This window comes from Zalophus californianus, chromosome 6, assembly GCF_009762305.2.
Source record: "Zalophus californianus isolate mZalCal1 chromosome 6, mZalCal1.pri.v2, whole genome shotgun sequence".
NCBI classification, from domain to species: domain Eukaryota; kingdom Metazoa; phylum Chordata; class Mammalia; order Carnivora; family Otariidae; genus Zalophus; species Zalophus californianus.
The window spans coordinates 88,844,391-88,870,731 of NC_045600.1; the positions used below are offsets into that span (position 1 = coordinate 88,844,391).

The 26,341-nt window shown below is 38.5% G+C and overlaps 1 protein-coding gene across 1 annotated transcript in view; it reads left to right on the forward strand.

Moving 5' to 3' along the window:
* Window positions 1-26,341, forward strand: part of SEMA6D (semaphorin 6D) — a 615,846-nt gene that overhangs the window by 210,739 nt on the left and 378,766 nt on the right. Inside the window, exon 2 of the mRNA XM_027570690.2 lies at window positions 15,975-16,055. The gene's annotated coding sequence lies outside the window, so the exon portion shown is untranslated. The remainder of the gene's footprint in view (window positions 1-15,974; window positions 16,056-26,341) is intronic.

Sequence of the window (26,341 nt, forward strand, 5' to 3'; positions counted from 1 at the left end):
AGAGGGCTGGATTTGTATCAAAAGACAGTGGTGAATTAGTTGGGAAGAACAGCCTTTAACTTCATGTGTAAAGAAAGGCTTGAATGTGGAGGTAGTGAGGGTCAACAGTATTCACTAATCACTTCCCTCACAAAAAAAGGCTGGCTTCAGTTCTTGCTGACATCAATAGGAATACTACATCCTACTGTAGCATTTCAGCTGATTCCTTTCACAGCGAGATCACCACTGTTTCACCTCACTTTTCAAATCCTGCCGTCTTCACTAGCTGTTTGGTGGAGTTATAAGTGATTGTCTGTCTAAATCAACAAGTGGTAAATCTCCCTTAGTTATAATTTGATTTAAATTAGCTTACCTTGGGAAGCAGATCTCCACACGTGCAAATTACCATAAACAGCAGCCTTCTTTGATGATTTACATAATTAAATGAGAGAATATTAAGACATTACTGTGAAGTGGCAACCTATGATGACTATTTTTTAAGTGAAGAAAAAGGTAATCTTTCACTTCTTCCCTTTTGCCATTTTTGGTCACAAAGCAAACCTCATTAAGATCTCTGTGGTCTTACAGATATGTTTTTTGAAGATACCTTGCCCCCCAAATTTGTAGCATTCCTTGACATTTTTTTAAAAAAACTAAGAAATGATGAAATTCCCAAATACATAAAGGTAGGGCATACAGTACACCTGATTTACAAAATTACATACATTATATGTATTTTGAAATGTAGGAAACTAAGAAAGACAAAGTGCTTCAATTAGTTGTACTTTGCAAAATATATTTATATAGGACATTGTTCTACTAAGCGCTGTGAGGGGGAAGAGATTTTCTTCAAAGAGTACTCCTGTGATTTCAAAAACATTTCTGCTTTTGGGGAGTGAGAGTTTGAAAATGTCATTGGAAAGTTGTGAGATTTAAGATGCAAATCTTCATTGGCTTTGTCAATGGAGAAGTCAAATGGAATAGTCAAATCCTGTGGAGCAAACCCTGATTTTCAAAGCAGAAAGCTGCAATAAGAGGTTCACTGTGCCTCTTTTTATTTTTTAGACTTTCCATGGATTGTCAGAAAGATATTTCGTTGACTGTTACATGGTATAAAAAGAGCACATCCTTTTGAAAGAATAAGAAACCATTTGAGTATCATCGCCTGTTGCTCCGGAGAATGCACACAGGTTAGAGAAGATCCATCCAGGGGCCAAGCGCTATCCTGTGGGGAAATGCTGTGATGCAGTGGTAGCCTCCAAGTCCATTGCCAGGCAAGCTATCCCAGAGGTCATGGAACAGAAAGACCAAATGCTGATGCTCAGACCAATTTAAAACCCACAGCAAGAAGCAAGGAGGAAAGGAATGGGGCAGGGTAGCACCCCGAGGATAGAGCACAAATATGGGGAAGGACCATACCACCTGAATCTGATTTGTGTGATATTCATACACAGGATCAGCTACTCAATTTACAGGCCCCAGTACAAAATGAAAGTGTGGGGGTTCTGTTCCAAAAACAGGAAAAAAACTGCCAGTAAAGATACTAAAATATCAAGGTTTTCCTTTCATCTGGATATCTTCTCTCCTTATACACATGTTCCATTGCCTCATTGGACTTCTCATACAAAACACAAGTTGAAAGATAAAATTATTAGGAATCTTGGGACAGTGATGGCAGAGCATTAAACCAAGTCTGGGGCCCTTCAGGGTCTGTTCCTACATCCTATTTCTCTGCCACATCAGCTTTTTTTGCTGGTGGACTTGAACAACTAGTAGAGGTTGGACTGAGGCAGGAATGGGAGAAATGGCCAGCTCTGATTTGGATACACTTGTTTGGAGAGTTTGGAGAGCCCTCATAGACTTCTGTATAGACGACCAACAGGCCTGCTTGGGCCTACTTAGGTATGTGGGTCTTGCTCATATTATGGGTCAGCTAGAGATACCATTCAGATACTAGTCTGCACGGAGAACTAATTCAAAGCTATACACCAAATGAAATCACAGAGACGTAGAGAGAAGAGAGGGTGTAAATGCGGGGAAAAAATGTTTGTTTTTCTGCCAAGATTTCAGGCTTCATGAGGGCAGATCATGTATTTTAATTTGTTTTTGCAATTCATGAGCAAAGTGTCTTACACATAATAGGTGTTAGATAAATGTTCAAAGAATGAATGAAGATGTAACCAGCAGGCTATTCAGAAGTGTGATTATTTTTCTCACAGACTTTTTCTTAACTCCCTCTAATTTGGAAAGGGTTTGCTTCTCCAGCAGAAATTATACATTGATATATTATATGCATGCCTGTTAGAGGTGATTTTATTGTTTTATTTCTGTAAGTAATTAACCTGTTTCCCATGCCTTCTGTGATACCAGTTAAAAATATTTAGTGTGGAATAACTCACTCAGATGTAACTTCAGCATTTTCTTGCTCTTCACCACTTGTCACTGAAGATGTTGTAACATAACTATGATATCATATATCCATTATCTCTAGGAGCTTCATAAGCAGTTTCCAGCGGCTATTTGCTTCACTGTTTGCTGAGATTTTGTTCCTCTGGAAAAATTTCCATTGCTGTTTTTCATTTCCTTTGGAATGAGAAAAAAGGCAAAAATAGAACAACAGTATCTTTCAAAATGTGCTTTATGAACAAATATGCTTATAAAACCTAGTTTCTCAAATCGCTACACAAATTGAAAGCCCTTCAGTACTCACACCACCCCCCAGCCCCCGACACTTTCCCTAGCAAAAATCCAGAACAGTGTCTGCCTTATGAAAAATCTTCTAATCCCGGCCATGACATTTGTGACTTGGCTAATTATGAAGTACAATTAAAAGATGATTAAGAATTGTTCTCTTCTTAGCCAGAACTCAGGAAGTGTTCTCTTTGTTCTCACCCATTTAATCACCTTTGCAGTCATTTTCAATCTAGCTTTACTCCTTTTGACATATCCCAAAATAGCCTTTTTAATTCTGGCCAGAGATGTTCCTTCTTCTTATCTGATCTGGCACTGTCTCCTGCTTTATTGGCTGCTATCAAATAAGATACCCTTTCAAACCATCTAAAGTCACAGATGCCTCACTTTTCAGGCTATAAATTCCTGAACTTCTGCTTATCTTTGGTGAGTCTTCAGAGTAGGACCAAGGGTCCCAGAGTCTGCGTCTATGCCAATAAGATGAACAAGGGGTTTGTTGTTTTGCTTCTTAAATATCCTGAAAGGCTGATGAAATCCATTCTAATCCCTACTCCCCATGACCCTGAGACTTCAGCTGAGAATTTTAAAGGAATGGAGAGATATGGCTTGGCACAGAAGAGGGAAGACATTGTAATTTTAGACACAGGGAAGAGTATGAAGACTCGGAAGTGAGAGCAAAGGAGTAGTATTGGGTGGTGCCATGGCCATTGCTGTGGGAGTCCTGAAGTCAGCTGATGGCGCGGAGTAGCTGTCATCAGTCTCTCAGGAACCAACCTGTTGCTTTTACCTTTGCAACTCTGATAAGCTACAGTGACTGTAGGGCCCTCCTCTAGAGAGTGTTTGGGGCCCCTGGCTGAGGGGCCACACTGCCTGGATAAACTTGCCACCAGCAAAACCTTGGTCAAGATACTTAACCCTCTTTGTGCCTTAAAAATAGTCGTTAGAATGCACCACTGAAAGACTGATATGACTATGCTTTAGTTAACACTTGTGAGCCACTAGTCTTGCCATGTGCTTTCACATAAATTCTTTACATGAGAGTATTTTGTAAATTTATAGGCACTTGTAAAATTGTAAACTATTGTATATTTTCTCAGTTAAAAACAAAAATCTTTTTGCTATTTTTATTATTTTCTATTATTATGTGCATTTTAGTGAAGAAAAAACAACAGAGAAGAGAAGAGGTTAAGTGATTTGCTCAAGGTCACATAGCTGGTAATTCTAGGCCACAAACCCACAGTGAGCTTTCTAGTCCAGTGAGATTCCCATGACAACTCAGCTCACAACAATCTGCTTTTAATCAAGTGCCAAAGCAACATTCAACTTACTGATTTTCCTACCAGCCACCATCCTGCTGAATCTCTCCAAGAATTTCACTCAACTCAGGGCCTGGGAACTATATATCAGCCACCTAAACCTCTTTTCTTCCCAAATCCAGGCCTCTTAGACTTCAACTCCTCTGGCTTCCTGGCTGATGCCTAGATCTGCTTTCTGATTCTACCAAATTTGTAAGACCAAAAATAGGGGATTTGTGGTTTGAGGATCTGTGCTTCCATAATTATTACTTGCCATCATCAGCAAGAAAAAGCATGCTCCCTTGGCCAGGGCTGAGACCCAGGCCAGTACCTTATGCTGCAGAAAACATGGTCATGCTAGCCAAGGCTCCTCGGGGAGAGGCTGCTCTAAAAGCGTGGAACAAATTTGAAGGATAATTATGTTATCTCACTCATTAAAGTGGAATTACCTGAGGATGAACATCAAACTAAAGGACAGACTATCAAATGAAAAGACATTTGGAAGAACTTCCTTGAGAGATGAGGCTTTTGGTGAGGTCAGTCGATAAAAACAATAATTTGTTAGGCTCATCTCGGCCCAGATTCAGGTAAAAACAGGGACGTATTTTTGAAATTGAACCAGAAAAGGTCTTAAATGAGGAGAATTGGAATTTAGGTCATAGACTGGGATATGTTTGTTTTGAAGAATTTCACATCTATGATACCCTCCTCTCCATCCTTAATATGTTTGAGAGAGTTCCAGTGAGTCCCCAGAAAGGTTTTTCAAGACTCAGCAGACCTTGTACTGGACAGTGATGCTTTAATTAAAAGAACAAAAATTGTAGCCACAAGGGATGCTTGTCAGTGAATACACTGCAAAATCCTTTCTACCCATTCTCTTATTTAATATTTCTTACAAACCTATGAGGCACACCTTAGCCCCAGTTTCATGAGAAGAAGCTGACTTTTATGAGAGGTTGTTATCAGACGCTATTGTTGAGGAATCTCTGGAATTACAATCATGTCTGGATTATCCAAGGAAGCTTTGAACCTACCTTTCTAATGATACATAATTTATCAAGCATTTGTCTGTTTCTATCCAGATGACCAGTCTGTGGAATAGTTCTGCAGCACACATACTGGCTTACTGGCTTTCATGATGTGAGAATGTTGTTCTGAAGATCTGTACTTACATAAAATTATTTTGAAGCCATACTGTGGTGGGAAATAATCCAGTATAAAATCAGGCACACTTTTGTTAAAGAATTTCTAACAGAGGCAGAACGGCCTGGGGGCCAAAGATAGAGATTCAAGAGCTGGATGTCTGGGTTTGAATCCCATTCTGTCATTTATTAGTAGTGAGACAAATTATTTAACTTGTTTGTGCCTTCATTTCCTCATCTGTAAAAGGGAGATAGTAATGGTAGCCTACCTCATAGGATTGTTGAGAGGATTAAACGATTAGCTTATTTAAAGCGCTTGGAATCATGCCTGATGCCTAGTAAATACTCTATAAATATTAGCTATTGTTTTATTATTATTATTGACATAGGTAATTGTCTTGTGTCTTATTTCTGTATACAATATAATCATTTTATTCTTCTGTTCAAATCCTTTCATAACTCTACATTCCTTTTATAAATTACAATAACTTTAATTTTTGATTATTTAACACGTGCCAGGCATTGTGACAAGCACATGGTCTCCTTTAATCTACACAAAAATCGTAAAAGGTTGGCAGGGTTATTAAACACCATTTTCCAGATGAGAAAAATGGGATTCCAAAAGATTTAAAAATTTGCCAAGATAATAAAGCTAACCATGGCAAATTTTGAGTAGAAACCTAGTTTTGGATAATGTCAGTGCTATGAATCGCTGTGTTATAATTTGTAACCTCTCTTCCTCCAGCTTCCTGCTCACCCAATATCCTTTAGAACACTGTGCCATCCACCTTGCCAGCCTGTTCTCACCCGACTTCTTCCCAGAAGTTTACACTCCACTCTAGGAATGCTAAATGCCTTGCAGGGTTCTAAGCTCTTCCATGTCCTGTGATTCCATATGTACTGTTCTCATCATCTTTAGTGCCCTGTCCCCTGGTAAATTAGGAAAGTAACTACTCACTCTTCAAGAATCAGGCTGTGTCACCTCTTTTTTGAGGTCTTCTCTTACTTTTTAAAGCATATATTAGACTGATTTGTCTCCGTGCACTCATACCATCCATTACTCAATGTCCAGCTTTTTTCCTTTTTAAAAAATATTTATCATCCCACCAGCCTGTGAGCCCTTCAAAAAAAGGTAACTTTTACTTTTAATATCTGCCTTCTTCAGAAGCCATAACTGAGTCTTTTACAAAGTAAGCAAGTCATAAAATTATAAAATAGTTGAATCAATGAATGCAAATATTAGATTATTTTCTAGAGCAGCATTATCCAATAGAACTTTTTTATGATAATGAAAATGTTCACTATCTGTCCAATCGAAATCGTGAAATGTGGCTGATGCAACTGCAGAACTGTAATGTTATTTAGTTGTAAGTAATCTATATTTAAATAACTACTTGTGGCTAGTGGCTAACGTACTGGACAGCACAGTTGTTGAGTTAGAGCTGAAGCAGGGTTTTATTGAAAGTTCTTCTTGAGTACACCTTATCTTTATTTCCTTCTCAGTTATATACTGTATCTTATACTTGGTCAAAGTCAGGGTGTTACAAATACTGAAGAACAGAGATTTTAAGATGCTTCGATGAGAGAGCAACACTATTCTATTATCACATTACAGCCCTTCCGCTGATAGGCTTCTCAGAGGTTAAATTTGGGCTCTCGGAGCCACTCCTGTAACTGCAGCAATAATTTTTGTGATAGGGTTAGCAATTTTCTCGACCATGTTTGGGTCCACAAGGGATATTGGGGGCCCGAGTAAGATGTCTGTGTTGGGTGCTTTCAGGTTTCCTGCAGAGCTAACACGTGGGAAAAGACATCAGACTCTCTTTATCTGCTTCCACTGGGCCCCTCTGACATTATGCCCATATATCTGTTTTCCACTTGTCTTATTATAGTGTCATTCTTTGTTTATGTTCTATCTTCTCCCTGTCCTGGGTGACTTCATTGGGCACCAAAATCTTTTTCTTATGCATCTTTATTTCCCTAGGACTTACCATCGCACTTGATGGAAGGAAAGAGGATCAATAAATGTTTGATGAATGAATGGATGAGCATTGAATTGAGGAATAAGCCAACAACTCCTGGGACTCCAAGAGGCCTAACACGTTCATCACAGAAGAATGAATATACCAAGTGCTACTAGCCTGCAGCAGTGTCACCCACTAGACAGAGAGAGACATGTGGGCACAGAAACTTGTCCTGTTCACAGGACAATCACAAAAAGAAGCAGTTATACGTTCTAGGCCAGTCCAGGCAGTTAGATTGGGTGGAGTTTCAGTCAAGTTGGCAGTACCATCCTGCAGTCCACTGGAGAGAGTTTGGATTTAATGAATAGGAAGCAATAAGGTGTTTTAACAAAAGCTGTTTTTCACAATCCATGTGTCAGCTAGAGAGCTTGCCCAGCTTCCCTGGGGTCTGAAATGAACTTGACCGGTAGATGTGCAACTCTTCTTATGCAATCTTTGTCTGAAAAGAGCCTATGGAAAAAAATGTGGAAATGGTGAGAGACCCCCAGAAGTGCACGCTGCACACACACATATAACACCCATCGTAGGAGGTGGCAGTAGCAAGTTAAATGCTAAAATGGAGTGTGGACAGGGCTTCATCTCAGTTCAGTCTAATTCAATTCAATAAAAATTTAGTGAGTATGTACTTTATGGGGAGATACATGAATTATTAAGACACTATTTCTTCCTTTAAAGAATTCACAACCTAGTACAGCAGAAAGGCTGGTAAACTAATAACTTGTAACAGAATATGATGAATGCAATAATAGAGGTGAGCTGGGTCCTGGGGTGGCACAGTGGAGGAGTTGGTTAGCTTTACCTGAGTTTGTCTTGAACCACGCATAGAAATTCTTTGGCTACATGGGTTGGGCTGGGATAAAAACTAGAAGGGAAGGGAAGGACTCTCCGTTTAGAAGCAAGAGCATAAGCCAAGGCATAAAGGTGTGAAAGAGCTTGCAGGGGGCTCTCGGGAGAAAGGTAACTAGTTCTCCCAGTGGGGACTACTGAGTGTTCGTTTTCCTTTTGTCAATCTATCCTATATATAATTAGGATATATTATCCTATATATAATTAGGATAGATTGACAAGAGGAAAACCTCTAAATAGAAAGGTCAGCTAGGAAGCTATTACGCCTATTTTAGGGTGAGAGGTTTAGGGTCCCAGTTAGAATTATGGCTGTGAAAATAAAGAGCAAGACTTTCCAAGGTAATTCTAGAGAAGTGATTCTCAACCTCCTTTCTATATGATAACTTCTGAGAAATAAAATATACACAACTCTGCAACAGTGCTAGTACACTACACAAGTAGTGAATGTGGGAGTATAACATGGAAAATCACTGTAGATGATTATAGTGTATAAACCATCTTCTAACCACCCACCAAGAATAATCCCTATTCTAGAAGGAAAAAAAGAACTTTGTGAGGGCTCAGAAGTGGAGGAATTGTGGCTGAAGATGTAAAAAATAAATGTTACAGTTTACTGAGAACCTACAATGAGTTATGTTCTGGGCAGCTATAATTTAATTTGATCTTGATAATAGCCTTATAGGGTAAGTATTCATCCTCATTTTACCAAGGAGGGACCTAAAGTTCAGCTAGATTCTGAAACTTGCTCTAGCTCCCATTACTACGAGAGGCTACACCTCGATTTGAGCCAAGGACCATCTCATTACAAAACCCAAGCTCTTTGAAACATACAACACTACTTCTCTCCTGGGAGCTTTAATCCTGTGACCTGAGAATGCCCCAGCATTATAACAGAGGGGTGTCCTTTATATAAAGAAGAAATTGGCAAAAGGGATAGGTTTCAAGACAAAGATGCCAAGCCAGTACTCTGATCTGTTGCCTTCCAGAGATAGCTTTTTTTTTCTTCAATAACCCCACTACAGTATATCAAAGAATGATGATGAATCATTCTAATTTGCTAAAAGCACATGGGAGGGCAATGAGGGAGGCATTCATTCATTTTTTGCAATCAACATGTATTTATTAAGCTAATATATCTTAGGTATTTTGCTTGGTATAGAGGATAAAAAGGTATATTTATAGGCATTGTTCTTGCCCTCCAGAAATTCGTAGTTTTGTGCAGGCTAAAATATGTAAGCTACAATTCCAGTAGTGAATGCTAAGTGGTCAAGTAAAGATGTGTGCAGGGTTATGAGAATGTAGCAGAAGGAATGATTAACTCTTTCCTAGAGTTTAAGCAAGTCTTCACCCAGCTGCTTATGTGTCAGCTGTTTCTTAAAAGAATGAGTAGGAAAGTTGCCCAGTGGAGAAGTGAGAAAGGAAGAGGGGACAAGCAGAGCAAAAATACAGTAAACCGAAAGTGTTTTGGGAGATGTAAGAAGCTCCATGTGGAGAGAAGTGAAAAGTTTGTGCAGGATTATAAGGGGCTTTGTATTCTCATCTAAGAGCAACAATCTCATCCCTGAGTGAGGTGTTGTTGGTGGGGAGGAGGTATGAAGGAGTTGAGAGAAATGGCATGAACTTGGTGTCTCAGAAAAAAAATTTTGAGAATCAATGGGGAATGATTTGACTGGAGGATGGTGCCAGGAGAACAGGATCAGACCCTAAAGTCCCTCCTCAAGGCAGAGCCTCAGTCCATCCTAACTACCCACCCCTAATCTTCACACACTTCTTCAGAGGGTTAAGTAATTTTAGAGGTCAGGTGTGAATGGAGGAGCAGTGTTGCCCAGCCCTTGCTATAGCACAGAGTCTGAGGTTGAGGGCTGCATACCTGCCTATACAGTGAATCATGCCTCAGGGTCTTTTCCATAGCAACAGAATTGACACCTAGACATTCTTACTTCTTTTGTTTTTGCTTCTCATGTTGCCTGAAGGCTCTTCTTCTGACTTGCATAATTCCCTCATCTACCCAGAATGCCTCATATAAACTCTGCAGCTGCTAATATTTCATTGTCATTTTCAGCTCTATTACATCTCTCTCTCAATCGTTCTTTAGAGCAGGAGATGTCATCTAGAAGGGTTCTGCGGCTTGCATAAATGAGTTATGAATCCTCATGATTTCAAGTGGGTTACCAAACCCCTTCCAGCAGAACCTGGCATCTGGTTAACTCCGAAGTGTGAAAAGGACATTATGCATATGTATGCAGAGACACATGCCCTACAGCGCTTCCCAAGTACACACCACATTTTCATTCACACAGGCGCCATATGCAAGGGGACCTGAGAACTGCTCTTTGAAAGGAAAAGAGCTTTAACATAGCCTTTCTTCACTCTCTTCTCTTCACAGTCCTTCAGTTTTCTTTTTCTGAACCATGAAAGAAGTATGGAAAAGGTTTGTTTGAACTTGCACATTATGTGTTATATACAGCTTTGCACATATGTAGGCAGGTAACCATCAGTAGTTATAGGAGAAAGTGAGAAAAGCAACAAAGCTCAGTCTACACAAACACAACAAGGGAAAGAGTCAAGTAGCTGCATTACTTAACATAGATCATTTTGCCCGAACTACCTGATTATGGAGAGTGGTACTAACAAATTTTGACAGAAGTGTTCAATAACTTGAACTTCTCTATATTTTGGGGTATGATACAGAGGCCTCAGAATGGCACAAAAGGCAGGGCATGTCAGGCTAAGGAGTCCAGATGCTCAGGCAATGAAGACACTTCTGGAAATCCTATTACTTTATTTAGACTTGAGGTCGGATTTTGGTTGAGACTGTGGGCTTTGATTTAAGCCTGGATTTGAATCCTGCCCTGGTGCTAACTTGCTGTATGACCTTAGGGAAGTCATTTTACCCAGTCTAATCCTTGGATTATTCATTTCTTTGAAGATTATGATGCCTACTTCATGCAGTGGTTATGCAGATTAAGTATGCAAATTTACATAGCCTTTGCAATGGTGTGTGGCCCAATGCAAGACCTCAATAACTTCAACTTTTATTGTTTTTACATTGTTACCCATTATCTTGAACACTTCATTTAGCTTCAGTTTCCTTATTTAAAAAACGGTTCAAAATGTAAATAAATAAAAATTGGACAAATAATAACTATCCTAGTCACTTTATATAGTTTTTGTGGATATTAACAGTGTATGTAATGATACTTTGTAAAGTGGAAAATTCTAAATATCCAGAAGGTGTGGTTGTTGTCATTATTTTAGTGGTACTTAGGCTGTCATTACAGAATATTTAGGAAAGGTCCACTTGAAGTAGATACAGAATGTTACTGTTCCTCAGGGGAACAGCTGCATTCACCCATCATGCCCAATTCCTGCCTACCTTTTGGTGTGGAAAGCTGCCAAATACCTCCTATGTGTGTAAGATGGGTAATGTTTGGAAATAAGGATCAGGAGATCCTCTGTTCCCTCTGAGAGTGGTGTATACAAGGTGGAAACCTACAGATTTTACATTTTACAACTGCTCGGCTATCATCATTCCTGGAGCTTTAAAGTTAGAACGTGATTACCAATGCCCATCTGATTGATAAGCAGCCAGAAGCTCAGATACTTGCAAATTCTGCCAGTCTTCATTGCTTTCTCTCCCACAAAGATGGCTCTTTCATGCCTTTCTTCTTCCTCTTGGCCCTTCAGAGGGGAAGGGGAATTGGTCTCGGAAGCAGGCCCTTGACCAAGTTGTTGGGGACCTGTGATTTATTGCCGGGGCTGCCCAAATCCCCTTTCTCAGTGAATTTCAATGCTTTTACTTCTTTCCTCTGTGACTCCCATGTGGAAGTAGAGGGGACTGGTGGATAAGAAATGCCTCTGGCACAGTCTGGCAATCTCAGGCAGAGCTGTGTTTGAACCCCACTTCTGCCAACTATCACTTGCAATTGTTTGGCCTGGTTTGAGTTATTTATTCACTCTGATACTTGCTTACTGCACCTGTAGATGGGGATAATTATATATATATATAATATATTATAATAATTTCAATTAATTATTTAATTAATATGATAAAAATATTTATAATAAATATGTATATAATGAATATATATGCTGAGCAAGATTTTTCTGAGCATTAGTTGAAATAATGTACTTAAAATACCTTCCAAACAGTATAGTGCAGAGCAAATGTTTTTTTTTTCTCCTGTTCTTTCCCTTTGATTTGTAATAATTCATTAACAGTTATTCTGCAACTTTCTAGACCACTCTTTCCCATGCATAAAATGAAATTAAACTCAGTGACTTATAATTCCTAATACACCAGTGTAGTTCTAGAATTCCTACAGTTCAAGGGCTGCATGAGAGAAATAAATGAGATTGCTCTGTACATTCTTAGGTAGGTGGGATAAAGTCATACTGGGAGATTGAACGGGGAGAATTTGATCTAGGTATTATTGAATGAGTTGGATTATGATAAGCAAATGGGTATTGACAGAATGAGGAAAGACATACAGAGTCTAATGCTTTTTTAGGTTCAACGAAAGCTGTTTGGGTAAACTGATTCACACTAAGGTAATAGGGTTTCTCCTGAGCTGTGTTTGTAAATTTGAAAAAAGGCAATTTACAGGAAGCATGAGCCCTTTTCTTAGGAAGGCGGTACTTCTCCTTGGCCCTTAGTCCACATTGGCAGGAGTGCGGCAGACCTTCCAGGAGACACAGTTCCTTGCTGGGCGGTAATCTGCACGAGAGCAAGGACTTGGTCTGTTGTTGCCAGGTATACTTGCTGATTGTTGAACTTTGGACGAGTAAATGAGTATCACTGATGTACCTAAAATATTAATGTCTGAATGTGGAGTAGGATCCAGAAGAAGAGAACCTAGTGATCATTTTATAATAGCAATTCTCCCTGGAACACTTCCTGAAGATACCCCAGAGCACTTTTGCAAATGCTGATTATTGTTTTTTTTAAGCTTGTAGACAGCTTTTTCCTGTCTGTCGTACAGCTGTGAGTGTGAGAGCACAGTTCTCTGGGGACCTGAGCATATGTTCTCTCCCTGTGAAAATCTGGGAGAGAACCCCAAAGAACACATTGTACCCCTCTCCCAGCCAAGGAAGGAAAATCCTGCTTGAAATGCTCCCTTGGTCAATAAGTAAAACTGTAAGCTGGGAATACAGCTGTATAAACTTTTGGTGTGTTAGAATAAAAGAGTGAATTGATGTATGAGTCTAAAATTCTGGGTTCAATCTTTGATCTTTTACCATAAGGTATTGTATGAAAAGCTCTCTAGACTTTATTTTTCTCCCCCATAAATGAGATTAGACCAGTGGACATGGCAATATACATTCCATGTCAGTCCTCCCAGTTGTTGCCATTTTATTGGCGTTTCCTAGAAGTGAGGAGCCAGAAGAATACTTAGATTTTTCTGGTTCAGCTTTCTTATTTCACAGATGAGAAAACTGAGGTGTAGAGAGGTGAAGTGAGTTGCTGAAGGCCACAAAACGAGTTAGAAGCAGAGCTAAGATTGGAACCAACATCCTTAGACTGCCAATCCAAAGGTTCTTAATCTTATGAGTCAGTGGCCATCTTAAAAATCCCATAATAACTGTAGACTTTCTGGGAGTGGGGGATGGGATGAAGGCGAATGCCTCGTACAGGAACACATAACATTTGCAAATTGTTTAAGCAGGCAAATGATGGTGGGGATTCAAGGATTTCAGGTGAAAAGCCATTGTGCTGCACTTTATTACTCGAAGTAGATGTTGGAATTAAATGTTAAAAAGCAACATAGTGGAGCACCTGGGTGGCTCAGTCATTGGGTGTCTGCTTTCGGCTTGGGTCATGATCCCAGGGTCCTGGGACCGAGCCCCATGTCCTGGGATCCAGCCCAGTGTTGGGCTTCCTGCTCAGCGGGAAGCCTACTTCTCCCTCTTCCACTACCCCTGCTTGTGTTCCTGCTCTGGCTATCTCTCTCTCTGTCAAATAAATAAATAAAATCTTTAAAAAAAAAAAAAAGCAACATAGTTAATGTGAGAGATAGTGTACCTTTGGCTTTTTTTTTTTTTTTTTGGTTTAATAACTTCATTTGTGCAGAAAGCATCTCAACACAACTGGAACAAGTTTGGGTTTATATCTCTCTCCAGATTAGTCTTACCTGTTTTGTTGTTGGCAATGTCTGATTTTTAAAAAGCCAGTTCCCTTTTTAAATATTACAGCTGTTGTTCCTCTTACACATACTTCTGCTAAATTCAGTGCTTGACTTACCTAACTGTAGCCAGAAAACACAAGAAGGGGCTGGTTAAAGAGAAAAGTTTTTCTCATTAACTGGGTCTGAAATTGGTCTCTACTAATTAGTTCTCAAATTGAATCTTTGGGTTAGGTGTATTAGGGTGATCTGTTTTCCTTGAAAATATATAGTCCTGGACCCTATCCTAGATCCCTTGATTCAGAATCTTCAGGAAGTAGGGCCAAATATTTTTTTTTTGTATTTTTACAAACCTCCAAGTACTTCTTATGCACACTCACATTCAAGAATTGCCTTCCTCAATACTTGCCCAAATATTTTCAGTCTTTAATAATACTAATCTAATGATTATTCTATCCTAAATGACTCTTCGGCCTTTAAAATGTTAAGATAATACAGAATTCAGAAAGCATATATGAAAAATGTAAGTGTATTATGCTAAAGTTTGTAATCTTGCATTTTTCCAACAATTGAAATACAAGGAGATGAGGGGCTGTGGTATGGTTAATGCCATGAGAGGCACTATGCAGGGTGTAGAGACCTCTGTGGCCCTCATCTGAAGGGAGCTTCCTTAGTATATACACTCATTTTTATCTTCACAATTGCATGTGTTCTTGCCATCAAAGAATTATTCCCATACTTCTGCTTTGTTTTTTTAATATAAAAACATCAGATGTATAATTCCAAAAATTACTTTAGCAAATGGGGAATATAAAATTTATGTCTTCTCTTAGCATTAAAAAACTAACATGCACACTCATACCCTGGTGGAATAAAAACCCATATAAGTATTACTATGTCTGCTATTTTTTAACTTTAAAACACCTTGGTTCTGAAAGTGAAAGGAAAAAATCTGTGGTAAACAAGTGAATGAGTATCTCTTACTCTGAATCAAGCTACAGAGTTACTCAGATACATTTGAAATACATGTCTCATGTACCCTCCCACCAGCAAAAGACCTAGAACCCCAAAGTGTATCTGAAAGATCTCTAGTTGGTTGAGTGTCGCAGGTTTTGGGTTAAGCCCAATGGACCATTCATTCCTGACCTAAGGCTTCTCTGGTTTTTCAAGCAGCTTCAGAGAGCTCCTGGAGATGTTAATTTATCTACTTTTCACCCTCCTGTATTCAGGTTTTGTATTCTCGAGTTTCCCACTGGGCCCATATCCCTTCTGTTTCTATACAGCCACTTCTGGGTTCAAATCCCTCTGTTCCAGTGGTGTAGTCAGATCTGTCCATTCTTACCCGCAAAGCTTCTATTCTAAGGGCAATAGGGAGAACTTGGAAGCCTCCCTGGAGTAGGAGTATAGGATGTCCTTGGGGTCCTATATTCACTCTGATGTGGCGTTCAGTTAAACCCAGATGCTCTGGACTATCCAATGCATGGCCCATAGAATGTCCACAGACTTTTCAGTCATGTAAGCACACACTTCATTAAGATTGGATTGGTTCCTTCCTTTCCATGGAAACTGTGTCCCTATTGCAGTTTATTCTACCCATGCAGTGTGCACCATTATTCTTTTTGCTTGCATTCATGAATGGTGTGTTCTCAATAGAAGCATCCAGGTGGAGATCAATAATCAGTATCCTAGTTAGGGAAGAAAAAAAAAGAAAAAAATCCATTGGTGCACTGCATTCAGCTGCGTTTAAGAGGTCTTATCATTAAAACAGCAGAAGGCATTCATAAACCAAGCTTGCCGGCAGTGCTGGACATGCAGGATTAAAATAATCGTCCATCAGACTCTGTCTCATAAACATTTTCCTTTGACTTTTGGCAGGATCACCAACCTGAGCATATGCCAGTTGACATGGGAACACTGAGGCCAGCAATTTAAGGATTTTCACATTTGCCTGCAGTGGTAAGATTTAAAGATATAACAATGAAGGACATTAAATATTACTGGGTTCTGGTTTTTTACACTATATATGAAAATGAGGTTGTTTATATGTAATATTTTTTTTACCCATATGGGTTTCTATTCAATTACCTTGTATAAAACCACAGTAAATACAAGAGAAATCTATAATCCATAAATGTTGAATTTTGGCAAAAATAGGGAAACTAAGTAATAGCAAGATTTTTTTTTTTATTTCTGTACAATTGGACCAAGTGGGAGAAATGGTTTCCATTTTGAACAATGAAACTGTGTCTATTCAGAAGAGATATGATTATCAGGGCACAAAGGGACACAGAGGTTAAGCTCAATGGGGCAAATGAAAGGGGAGGTGATTCTGTTTTTAACACTTTAGGGGGCAGTCATAGACTCAGTATGGGTCCAGAGATTGGGTTTCTAAAAAGAATCAAATCTGTAGTCAATCAGGTGATTGCATAAAAATGAAGAATGCCTGATGCTGATGGTGTGGTGATATACTGGACGCTTGTTGGCATCAGAGGCACAACCATATGATGTTTCTTTAAAAGAGAGTCATAATGATGAAGATGTTGGCAGATGGATAGCAAATTGTGCTATTAGAAGATTGTTTTGAAAAGAGAAGTCTCCCACTCTGTGCGTGTATTTACATATATGTGTGCACACACACACTCTTAGATCTGAGGCCAAATATAATACTGAATAAAGTATTATTTACACTTTCTGTATTTTATGGAATAGAACAAAGTGTCTAGATACATTTCAAATATAAAGTAGAAAATGTATCATGCTGTGGTTACCTGGAGTCAGACAAGATCATCTATGCCCCAGGTAGATTCTTTGGACTCTGAACTGTTGAACTGAAAAGGTTAAATTTAGAAACAATACCCATTCCATTACCAACTTCAAGGTGAGCCAGATCTTCATAGGGTCAGACTATATTCCGCATTTTTAGTTCTCTGATGGCTTAGTATTTTAGTATATTTTCCACATATGTTTTGGTCTCCATTTTCATGTGGCCTTAGAGCAGGGCCATAATACATTGAACAAAATGTGACTTAACCAACTTATTTGTCCATTTTTTGTATACCACAGACGACTTTATATCTGTGAATTTTCAAAGGATATATTTTGGCAATTCAGTATTCAAATTTAGTCTTCTGAGTATATTCCTGTCAAATTGCCTTGCTGTTTTATTCAGTTATATCATTGCGGTAACTTTTAGTTTAACAGCTTGTATTCACATAACCTATTTATGGAACAATGGAAGGATGATTATTAAATAGCCTGGAAGATGCATTACTTAAAACTGATACCTGAAAATGACGGTACAACTTCACACTTTCATACATATAAGTAAATGAATGTACTATTATGGTTTCTTTTATCTGAATACCACATTCCTTTTAAAATTAAATTACTTTGCATTTGAGTTTAATGTTTTATTTCATGATTTAGATGTGCTTTCTAGGAACTACTACCAAGTTCTAACTCCCATTCGTAAGTCATGGTTTCTCATATATACATGGAATTCAAGATAACATCTTAATGAAAGTCATTAAATCTCAGATATCAGAAGGGCCAGAGTTAAACTGAACAGGGCTTTTTAAAAGCCCCAAGGCTGGGCAGTTTGAGCAGAAAAACAAGAGTAGGAGAAACATGCATGTGATTGGCCTTAATGAAACAATAAACCTCCATGGAGGTGGTCTAGTCACTCACTTCTGGACCACAGAAGTCATAGTTTTGTCTGAGCTCTGTATATCAAATTATGTTTTCTGTTGTCCAGAATGAAAGCCTACTAGAAAAACCCAATAGATCATGCTGAACTGATTTGTGTCCCTTAGGGTATGGGAAGTGTTTTTTGAAACTAGCCTTGGAGCTCCTAATCTCTGTAGAGAACCAGGCAGTGCTGAATGCTGTGCCACTTTTGTAGTGTGAGAACACTGAGTCAACCAGACAGACTTGTTTGAGAAAGAAGACATTGATGCAGAGTGGTATAATTGAAAGAGCAATGATTTAAGAATCAGTGGACCAAAATCCTAATCCTGACATTATAGCTGACTTAGCTAGAGAAGTTTTTTGTTTGTTTGTTTGTTTGTTTTTTCCTTCTTTTGCTTCTGAGATCTTAGTCACTTAACTCTTGGGCCTTAGGTTTTAATCTGTAAAGTGAGGTTAATACACACTGTACTCCTCTGTAGATTTATAGAAAGATAAAATAATACATGGGAAACACTTTGAGAAACTTAAAATCATTATACAGAATTTAGTATTGCTAGAAAGTTGATTCCTTATTAATAGCACTTGTCTGACTTGAAAATTATGTCTAAAAGGATCTTAATAGGTCATCATGGATGCCTTCACATTGAACAAAGGCTTACAGTTCTGAGCTCTAATATATTTGCTTCCTCTCTAAATTGTGTGAACTACAAAAGTCAGTTGTTATAACTGCCTCTGACTCGTGTCTGAACCAGACTCTGGTGTTTATGATGCATAGACCCCAAATTTCAGTGTCCTAGAATTACTCCAAAAGGACAGCATGGGTAAGAATGAAAAAATATTTACAATACATCCCTGTCAGCAGGGTGGGGAGGAAGGGGTCTCTAGGGTTGATTCTTGAGGTAAATCAGTCTTTCCCAGACTTCTCTCACACTAATTTTTTTCAGATATGTATTTTTTACTAAACCAGAGTTTCTGCTTATCTTCCTGCCCGTATCTTCCTCTCCATCCCTTCCCAGTCTCCTTTCTCCTCTCCTTCACACTTCAGAAATTCCTTTACTTGTTTACAATCATTTTTTTTTTTTTGGATATTGACCCACAGCCTTCTGCTTCCATAAATCCTACTTTAAGTGTTTGATACCTAAGAAAATACACCCCTATAGCCCTGACTTTACTTTCTGACTCCATTTCATTACAAACATAGTCAATATGAATTGGGGGTGGGGAAGTGTCTTGGGTCAAAAAACACAGTTTGCTTGAACACACCATAGCCTTTGCCCCTGCAAAGAACTGTTAATCACACGTCCTTTAAGAAAAAAGCCATAATTAATCAAGGAAATACAAATCAAAACTACAATGAGATATCACCTCATACAGGTCAGAATGGCTAAAATGAACAATTCAGGAAACAACAGGCGTTGGTGAGGATGTGGAGAAAGGGGAACCCTCTTATACTGTTGGTGGGAATACAAACTGGTGCAGCCACTCTGGAAAACAGTATGGAGGTTCCTCAAAAAGTTAAAAATTCAGCTACCCTGTGGCCCAGTAATTGCACTATTAGGTATTTATCCAAAGGATATAAACATAGTGATTCAAAGGGGCACATGCACTCCAATGTTTATAGTAGCAATGTATATCCATAATGGAATATTACTCAACCATCAAAAAGAATGAAATCTTGCCATTTGCAATGATGTGGATGGAACTAGAGGATATTATGCTAAGTGAAGTAGGTCAGTCAGAGAAAGACAAATATATGATTTCACTCACATGTGCAATTTAAGAAACAAAACAGATGAACATAGGGGAAGGGAAGGAAAAACAAGATGAAAACAGAGGGAGACAAACCATAAGAGACTCTTAACTATAGAAAATAAACTGAGGGTTGCTGGAGGGGAAGTGGGTGGGGGATGGGGTAACTGGTGATGGGCCTTAAGAGGGCACTTGATGGAATGAATGAGCATTAGGTGTTATATGCAACTGATGAATCACAAAAGTACCTCTGAAACCAATAATACACTATATGTTAATAAAATTGAATTTAAATTAAAAAAGAATAAAGCCATAATTATTAGAAAAATCACCTAGATAATAAACAGGAAATTCCAACAATTACATGTTACAGAAAATCCTCCGGAGTTCCCAGTTTATCTAGTAATGTTAGGAGCAATCAAGGACTATTACTGATGGATGAAGTTAAACATAGTGTCCAAATTTTTATCCAGAGTGCCAGAGAAGAATGTTAACCTAGTGGATGTGGGTGAGAGAAATTGGCTGATACATGGAATACCAACAACGAGTCTCACCCATTTTGTTTTTTTAGGGATAAAATTTGAACACCATCTAAAGTTCACCATTGTGAAGATGTTTACATACATGCACTATCATCCTCTTTCCTGGTCCCAAGACCTCCAGCTACAGGGTAGCATCATTTTTACCATCTCTGACTGTTAAACCCACCCTCATTCCTACTAATTTATTCTATTAAGAGAACAATAGTAACTAATGATCCTTCAAGCTTGGGTATGGTTCATTCTGTCCTTAGGTTAGAATCTAGTTTAAATTTTCTTTGGGTCACAAAATTCTGCAACTAATCTGGAAGAGTAACCAAAGAGAATTAAGATAGGAATAAAGTTAAGTATGGGAAATGTTATCTCAGGATACTCCATACAGATTTCTGTGTGTTTATAACTGACCCAATTAGCCTGAAAATTGTAGTTTTTAATCATCACAGCAGACCATACTACTAAAAACTCAGTGAAACAATTTTCTTGGGATCTGGCTGATCTGGATACTATTATTTCAGTATTCCCAATTCAAAAGGTAATTTCTCTTTTCAATCATTGACCTCTGCTTCTCCCCAAAGCAAAAATGGAGATGAGATATAATCAGCAAAGAGAAATCCTTAAGACCCTTCCCAGTAATGGGATCATGAAATGATAGAAATTGATAGAAATTCAAGTAGGGTCTCTAAAATCTCAGCTACTTTGATTAGCATTTCACGGAAGCTCCAGCAAACAAGTATTTTCTATTCCAGTCACCCACTATTCCTTTGCAGCTGATCAAAATAACACATGACTAACAATAGGAACCAAACAACGACATATCTGCAATGGTTCCATCTATCATTCAGACATTTTTGGTGTAATAAAGTCAAAAGTGAATTTTCTCCTTTTATTTTTAAGTTTTGCATCTGACAAAATGTCATTAGAGCACAGTGACTTATGGGAAATTGGGATAGATGGAGAACCTCTGATAAAAGATAATCTTTATATATCACTGGAGGATTCTTCAAAATTGAGTGGAAAGGGGAAGAATAGTTTTAATAATGTGTTCTCTGGTGTCTTATCAACCATCTGCAAAAAATTCTAATTAACTATCTAAAGATACATTATAAAAATATATTGTGAAGGCACAAATATGATCCTGGAAAACATTTTAAAAGCTTAAAAATATGAATTCTGCTTGTTTGGGAATGTTGACGGCAAGGGGAGCTGAGAAACATACATTGGGTAGGCATACTATGATTACATCCCAGTATTAGGCAAAAATATATGTTCTGACATCCTACCCCTAGGTCATGTGTGTCAGCTTTTAGACTTTATCTGCTTGTGTGTGTGTATGTGTGTGTGTGTGTGTGTGTGTGAGAGAGAGAGAGAATTTCTGAGAAAGTAGGAAGTACACATCATCAAAAGTGAAACTTTTGCAAGTTAAACAGAAAGGGCAAGATCTACCAAATAACGCTTTCCTCAAGGAGTGACAGTTACTGCTAAGATTAAACATGGTAATTTTAGAATTGCTCAAGGATTTACTTTAATCTTGATGTTTTTGTGTTGCTCAATGAGCTGTATTATTATATTGTCACTGCACCACTGTGACAACTGTTGTATCTTAGGATCAAAATCCTGACTTCATACACAGAAGATTTCATAGCAAAAAATAGCCATCTCTAAATATTAATTTTCCGTGTGAAAAACATCATAACTTTCTGTTTTCTCTTTCACTAGTTATTCATATACCCATTTATTTGTTGATTCCTTCATTGAACAAATAATTATTGATCACCAAGTAGGTCTTTCTAGGCATTGTACTGGGGATACTGAAGTAAACCCAACAGATAAAAACCCTTGCCTTCATGGATTACCTTCTAGTGGAAAAGATGAGCACTGAGCAAGATACAAATCTGAAAGATGTAGCATTTACATATTTTATACACCCATATGTATTTTATATATAGATGGGTGCTAGAGAGAAAAAATAGAGGTGTTGAGGGCAGGGTGGGACAGGTGTTGAATTATAGAGTGACCTAGGAGAGCTTTTCTAGATAGAACTTTTGAGACCTTTTGAAGCAGGACGTGGAGGAAATGGGGAAGCAAGCTATGCTGATATCTAGAGTTTTCTAAGCAGTGAGAACAGTGAGTACAAAGGCTTTGAGACAAAAGGGTGCCTGGCATATTTGTAAAAGAGCAAGGAAGTCATTGAGGTTGGAGTGAAAGAGGGAGAGATAGTAGGAGATGAGGTCTGAGAGACAGTGTGGAACCAGATCATGTAGGGAACTGGTACCATGAAAGACTTGGCTCTTACTTAGTGAGATAGGAAGACTTTGGAGGTTTTAGATAGAGGAGTGGCATGATTGATCTGACTTATACTTTTCTGAGGCTCTGGCTGCCATGTTGAGAGTGGATGATAGAAGGAGAAACATGGAGTGGGCAGGGAAGGTATAAGTGGGGAGATCACTTAGGAGCATGCTGCAATAATTCTAGTAAGAGGGCAGGATAAGGTTCTATGCGTAAGTGGAGAGGCTGACCTTGACTAAGAGCACGGGGCACTTATCCACAGTAATCGGAGAGTTAAGGATATGCACAGATGTGATAGAGTGTGCGGAAGTTCTCATTTGATTATCTACCAAACATCAGGCATATCAGAATGCATGAGTGTAGGCACTGAGTGGTTGCCTGATTGACTTTAATAAGGATTATGATTTCACCAGGAAAGTTCACCAAAGCAAAAAAGGAGTTAGGTGTGGTTATAATGATGATCTCCTTAGCAAGGAGACAGGAGAAGATATCATGGGGGAGAAAACCCAGGGACACTAAGAGTGGATTTTAGGTCCTGGTGGGTTGCAGAATTGTAGGATTTGAGATGTTAAAGGGAGTGAACAGGAAAGGTAAGTGGTCATGATCAGAGAAAGGAATATTTGAAAAATGGAGTTTTTTTAGGGGCTGCAGTTACAGCCAACAACAAGGTCAAAGGTGAGACTGTGTAAGTGAGGGGCTTAGGAAGGGTGGCTGATGAAATCTTGGAACTGAGAGAATAGGATATGGGAAGGATCATCATACTGGATTTGGAAATGTAAAAAAATTAAATGGGAGTAGTATTAGAGAGTGATCATGAACCAGGCACTAAAAATTCCAGTTAACGGAGGGGAAAAAACTGGAGAATGGTAGAAGAAACCAGGGGTGAAGGGTGGTATAGCCTGATGATGTGGAAATGAAAGCTGGAATTTTATAGATGAAGAAGAGAGAAAGTTTTGGGTGCAGTAATGAAGAGCAAGGAGGACACCTAACATACTTTCAGCCTCCTTGGTTATAGGGATCTATGAGAGGAAAAGCTACCTCTTGGAAGGGCTTTAGGGGAATCAGTGTTATGGAGGAGAGCCAGGTTTCAACTAGTGCAAAAAGTGAAAGGGAAGTTTCCAAAGGAAGTTGAGAATAAGTCGACTTATTGGGTGATTGATCTAATGTCAGGGAAAAGATTTCAAAAGGTATGGGGCCAGGGTCAGAACAAGTAGTGAACAAAATTCCATGGGTGTTAGAGAAGAAGGGACAGGAGATGACAGTGACTGATGTGCAGAGGCCTGATGATGGCTGTCCTGCTGCTCTCACAGATTGTGATGACACTGTAAGTGTTCAGGGCAAGGAGAGTGTTGAGTGCAAGATTCAAGGGTGGTAAGGCAGACCTTTCCAAGAGCCAGAAGAGTTCTGAGGTTCCCACTTTGACTGTTGCTGAGGAGACAGTTGTCCTTCAGAAGAGTGGTATGACTCAGGACACACAGATACTCTCTTGACTTGAGCCAAACAGTCGTCAGTGAGGTGGTCTTACACTGAATGGGCTGGCTTCCTCTGAGTTCTGTCATTATAGAACCCAGTAGTTCATCTTTAATCAGAAGAATCCCCTTAAATTCCTTTACCAGCAGAATATTGCACTCACTATTTGGCCCGTCAGATACAGACATAACTCTGGAATTCATTGTTAAACTTTAATGACTTCCTTTTGCGATTTTTTTCCCATCAACCTACTTATAAACTGTTCCTCCTCTCCCCATTTTCTTCCCCTTGTCTGTTCCATTCCTTGATACAATGAGTGAATGAATAACTGTCAACATGACTGTGTTCTCCCATTTTCTTTAGAAGGACTACATTTTCTCATTTTGTGCATCCCCTAAAATACTAGTTACCCCACAGTTTTGCTCATCTTCAATGTCATGTGCTCTGAACTGAGTGAAGATACGTATTTTGCAAGTTCTAGTGACCTCTTCCTTTGTCCTTTTTGTCTTTGCAGAATGGACTTGAGAACTTTAGCAGAATCATAAATGACTCTTAACTTTTCCTCTTACCATTTAAGACACTTCTAAAATCAACATTTTTGGGGAGGGAGTCATAAAGTTTTTGGAGGCACTATAGCTGGCCAGTCCCTCTATGGGACTAAAATGCAAGTTGTAATTAAATCTAATGCTTCAGGCCCAATATCTCTAAAAGTTAAGCTGTTTTCTGTTTATGACCTTAGGAGCAGGTATTCAGTTCTCTGAAAATATATACATATGGAATAGATTAAGAATAGAATGGGGTCACAGTTAGTGACACAGACCATCAGTACCTTTGGGATTATTATGAATTATAAAATTGCTATTTCTCTTCTTTTCCTACAATGTAGAGATACTGCAAAAATTTAAAAATGTACTATTTTTGTCCTTTTTATGGGAAGCAAATGCTGTGAGACAGTGAAGAACACATGATTTAGATGAATGAACTTTTCTTAACAGTTAAAATTATTCATTATTCATTCTCACCCGTACCACTGGTTATTTCTCTATCCCCACTGTAAGATAAGATTCAATCTTCTTGTTATACTCCTCAATCTCCCTTAATATGGTTCCCAGCAGCTGCAGAGTCTGAGGCAATGGGATAGAGGTAAGAGCATGGGATGTGGCATCAAAGGGCTGATATTTGAATTCTGGCTTTGCTACTTACCAGCTGTCCAACGTTGAGGAAGTTATATAAGTGTTATTATTCTCTGTTCTCATATCATAGGGTTGCTGTGTGAACTGCTCTACTGTATTTGAAAGTGTTCAATACACTGTGTTATAAATAGTATGTGCTCAGTAAATAGGCATTCATCATGTACTCCTTGGTTTAAGCCTCAGGTATTTGGTTAGCTTTCCTGTTTTATGTTTGTCTGGCCTCCTCCACTGTTTACTCCTTTTGTCAGCTTAAGCATTTTTTGCCTTTGCTTTCCACTTTACCAGTCAGTGTGTGCCATATTAGATGGGAGGGGGAGGTGTTAGGAGTCTCTCGTTTAGATAAGGAAGATCTAAAGGAAATACGCTAATGCTAAGTATGAGAAAACTAAATATTTATGGAAAAGAAGGGAAAGATGACATGACCAGAATCTGAGTATCAGCTGATGGTATAAAGTTTTCATAAACCAAACTTCTAGCAATGTCCATCATATGTAGAACCAACAGGGAGCAAAAACCTGCCAAATAACATTGGCTGTCTTTTGAAAATCTGTCAATCAATTTAATAAAATAAAATGTTATTCTTTTCCTATAACTGTAGATAAGTAATTTTAGGATATATAATTTCATTTCTTAACATGTCTCCCTCAGCATATAAGCACAGCATAAAACTAAGAAGAGTGTTTGAGGATGTTTAAGACCTAGGAAGACAGAAGCTGATCAATGAGCAATAAGAACTCAGTACCACAGTATTAAAGGGGGTCAATATTTTGATGATGATCATGATTTTTTTCTTTTTGTTTATTTCAAGTTTTTATTTAAATTCTAGTTAGTTAACTTATATGGTAAAACTGGTTTCAGGTGTAGAATTTAGTGATTCATCACTTACATACAACATCCAGTACTCATCACAAGTCCCCTCCTTAATGCCCATCACCCATTTAGCCCATCCCCCCCACTCACCTCCCTCCATCAACCCTTGGTTGTTTTGTTCTCTATAGGTAACAGTCTCTTGTGGTCTGCCTCCCCTCTACCTTTTTTTCTCCCTTTCCCTTCCCCCATGCTCATCTGTTTTGTTAATATTATTGTTTTAGAGAATGAGAACTAAAGGGGCAGGTGATTTGAAATGAACACTTTCTGTTTGGTGTTTTTTGTTTGTTTTTGCTGCATATTGTTAGAGTATTCAATCATGCTTCATTGAATTAAAAACCGAACCTAGTAATTGCCATCCTTAAGTGACGAAATATGTATAGTGAAACTCTAAACAGAAGAGATGGTTGAAACAGCTAAGTTTCCAAGCTCAGTTTCTTGATTGATATTG